Here is a 3,967-nt window from a genome sequence, read left to right as displayed (position 1 = left end):
AGGTGTGGCGGTGGAGTGACTGGGACTACCGTAATTTGCTAGGCACATGCTAGCTTTATTACTTAAACTACACTGTGGCGTCAAACCTCTATTTTATACTATAGTTATAATTTTATAAAATATGTTTCTTGGAAAAGATTATTTGGTAAAAAAAAACACTTGGAATGATTTGTAGTTTTTTTAAATATCTTTTAAACACCAATTTAAAGAGGCTAAAGAAGTCAAAATTTCTAAGAAATAAAATTTTGGTGATCCACTTTGTGTAAACCGATTACGTTTTTGGTTTCATCTAGAATGGTAATTAGGTAAATTAGATCATATTGCTATAATACTTCGTTTTGTTTATAGTTAACACTATATATGTCGTGTTATCGACCTTTTACATATCATTTATTGAGTTTATATTTAAGGGGCCCAGTTTTTTTATCACGTCGTAGGCCGGTCTTGCCCAACGGGTATGGGACAAGCTTTAATAATTGGGTATAGGTTTAGGAATACCAAAACCGGTTCCAAACCTGACTCATTGTCATCCCTAAGACCCTTACAAACACGAACAAGGGCTCATTTCGTTGCATTCGATATTAAATTAATGAGTTATAACACCAGGTTAACCAATTTCCATGCACCGCCACGTTAATGAAATCCGATTATTTTGTGTGTTGTAGATCATCCTTTATCAATCATTTCATTTGATGCTTTCATATATATATATATATATATATATATATATATATATATATATATATATCCTAATTGATGATTGATGGTGCGTTTTGTATCCTTGAGCGCATTTGCTTGGATCTGATCATGGTGTTGTTATCTCTTCTATTTACATTACATAATACCCAATTTGTATAATAATTTGGATGTGTGTTGTGTTTTTTTTACAATCTTTGAACCTTACCTATAATATTTATTAATCTGTTTTTTTGTAGATTCATTTTGTTCTTTCGATAAACCAACAAGGAAAAGTTAGATTGACAAAATGGTATTCACCTTACTCCCACAATCAAAGAAGTAAGGTAGGTATATATGCATGTTGAAATTATCAGCATGCATTTTGTCCCAAATATATAGCTACTGATATTTATTTTTATGTTGTGTATAATATGGGAGGTAATACGAGATCTTAGTGGGATGATTCTAGCACGAGGTCCCAAACTTTTCAACATCGTTGAATGGAGGGGATATAAAGTTGTTTATAGGAGGTATGTTCATGCTATCGTTTCAGTGGGAAGTTCGTTTAACGAACGAACACAAACAAGATATTTGTTCAAACATGAACAAATGTCTCATTGTTCATTTATGTTTGTTTGTTTACATTTTTAGTTTCCATTTGTTTAAGCTCATTTGAATGTTCATTTAAATCTTTTAGGTCCATTGCAAGTGAATCTAAAAATTGATCACCCATTACAATTTAATTTGCTTCCATTGAATTTTTAGGATCAACATATTGATTTTGTGTTTACTTTTAATTGGTGTTTATTCATCTATGTTCAGTTATTTTCCTTCATTTTGTGCTTGTATACTGTTTGTTTAATTTTTTATGTTCACTCACTTGTTCCTTTAAAGTTAAACGAATGAAGAAGAACATGCCCTGTTCGTTTAACTAGTTGCTCTCCTCTGTTACAGATACGCCATCCTGTACTTTGTTATGTGTATTAACCAAGATGACAACGAATTGGAAATCCTTGAAATTATTCAATATATTGTTGAGACTCTTAATCGTTACTTTGGAAGTGTAAGCCATCTAAACTTTAAAGAATGTACTTTACAGTAATATTATTACTACATTTTTGTTTTAATATTTGGAAGTTAATTCTGTTTCTCTACATCATTGTAACAGGTTTGTGAGCTAGACTTGATCTTCCATTTTCATAAGGCGCGTTCTTCTTCACCTCAAACGCATCGTATCATATATTCCTAGATCCTTTTTAGTTTATTTAACATTAATCTTATATATTTGTTGATTAATTGATCTTTGCAGACTTATTATATACTGGATGAGATCATAATTGCTGATGAACTTCAGGAATCAAGCAAGACCACAATTCACCGTCTAATTGATGCACAGGTATGTAATGGTAGCAATTTTGACCCGACCCATTTCATAATGAATGTGTTAACGGGTCAATATCTCTAGAAGTGTTATCTTAAAGCATAAAATGTTCGATATCTTTTTAATCCTGAAATAGATTGTTGTTGGAATAATGCATATTTGGTAATCATATCGGACACCTATTATCTATGAAAAATAATTAAAATTACCGGGACAAAAAAATGTACTGTGTCAAGCAAACCTGCGTGACTGTTTTTCCGCCTTTTCCCCTGTTATGTTTGCAGGATTCTATAGTGGAGGCAACAAAAGAAAAAGAAAATACTGTTTTATATAATTGCGCAGGTTGCTAATTGAAGTTTTGCGGCCGATGATAAATGGGTTGCATGTGCGTAAAACAGGTATTAGCCACTTTTGTAGAACGAGATGCGATTTCCTGAATATCAAATTTTGGATTTGCATACTCAGCATGTTATACGCGTGTATACCTGCACACATAGGGTTTTGTGGCGTAGCACACTTCTTCTGATGACCGGCCGTGTAAAAGGAACAAAATCATGTCATACATTCAAAATTAAACATGTTACATGTGTATTTTCTATACTAGTCTAAAAGTATAGTTAATAGTGACAAATGGTTTACTTGTGTGGTTCATTCATCGAAGGCAGAATATCACAACTGCACGATTATTATGTTTTGATGTTTTGTTAACCTAAAATGAGGACACTAAACATATGCAAATCCCTATACTCATTATTCAGTTACGTTTTTGTCCTGACGTTTCTAAAGTAGTCAAACGTGAAGTTGCATTATCATTTCTCAAAAACGTTTGTAGCCTGTGAGCATTAAATGGTCATATGAGCATTAAAGGCCGTGGTTTTGGCACTCGTCCGAATCTATATGGAGCAAGTTGGGTTCAATGGCGATCAGTCAAAACTTTGTGTATTATTAAAACCCGTTTAAAAATACGACAAATAATAATTAATCAGATAGATTAATATACGCAACGGAAATAAACGAGTGCCCATCACGAAAAACGAAACCCCGACAGGATCGGTTACATACAATACGGGGTACATTATAGATTTGATCTATCTAATTACCGTCAGTGACGGAACTAGAACTTTTCAACCGGGTGGTAGTAATAGAATTTCTATTACCTCACTAGATGTTCAATAATTTCACTTATTATTGAACTCTTTAATTTTATTGTTATTTAACGGATTTATGACCCTTTGTGTTTGGTTAAATGATTTATTTTACCTAATTATCATTCTAACAAGATCTTTAGAATCTACATTATCAAATGAATAATATTATTGAGTTATATACTTATTTAAAATATGTTAAAAGGAAATTTAAAGAATTATATACATATAGTAAAATAAACATAAGAGTGGCTAAATCTAATAAAAATATACAATAGAGTATAGAGTATCAAACATTTGAAAAACTAAAATATGTATAATTTTTGTGAAATAATAAACGGTAAAAAAAAGTACTAATGGTCATTTCCATTAGTACTAAAATGGATATTAACATAAACTCCAGCCACAGAAGGGTCAACAGACTCCCTTGACCCGCTTGTGGTTTGGCCCTTGGTTACCGTTGAGATAGATATACCTTATGGTTAGTAATAACCGAACGAGATACCGAGGTTCAACAAGACGACACTAATTGAAGAGCACATGAGAACCGCAACGGCGATGCACAAAACAGCACCAGTGACATTTTGGCGTAGGCGGTGGTAGCCGGATTTTGGTGAGAGAAATGTGGAGGTGGCTCCTAGACTTATGGATCTAGATTAGGGTTAGTTAGGTTAGATAGATGTAATGATAATCCTCTATCTTAGAACCTTTTCCAAATCCTAATGGGCTCTAAACCCATTTAAATTTATCTCTTATTTAAAAG

The 3,967-nt window shown here is 32.6% G+C and overlaps 1 long non-coding RNA gene across 3 annotated transcripts; it reads left to right on the top strand.

Annotated features, from left to right (window-relative positions):
- Positions 1–935: 935 nt before the first annotated feature.
- On the top strand, positions 936–2,598 carry LOC143611764 (uncharacterized). 3 transcript variants are annotated; one of them, XR_013149826.1, is made up of 4 exons: positions 936–1,022; positions 1,117–1,208; positions 1,633–1,741; positions 1,847–2,598. It is a non-coding gene; the product is annotated as an uncharacterized LOC143611764 (long non-coding RNA). The 3 variants fall into 3 exon arrangements; XR_013149825.1 differs by having other exon boundaries at positions 1,633–2,074; positions 2,344–2,392; XR_013149824.1 differs by having other exon boundaries at positions 1,633–2,598.
- The last annotated feature ends 1,369 nt before the right edge of the window (positions 2,599–3,967 follow it).

Source organism: Bidens hawaiensis, unplaced genomic scaffold (assembly GCF_021521415.1).
Source record: "Bidens hawaiensis isolate Kalapana, Puna unplaced genomic scaffold, B.hawaiensis_p1.1 tig00032177_1, whole genome shotgun sequence".
Lineage (NCBI taxonomy): Eukaryota > Viridiplantae > Streptophyta > Magnoliopsida > Asterales > Asteraceae > Bidens > Bidens hawaiensis.
The sequence above is the reverse complement of the archived record's forward strand: the minus strand, read 5'-3'. Positions and strand labels throughout refer to the sequence as shown.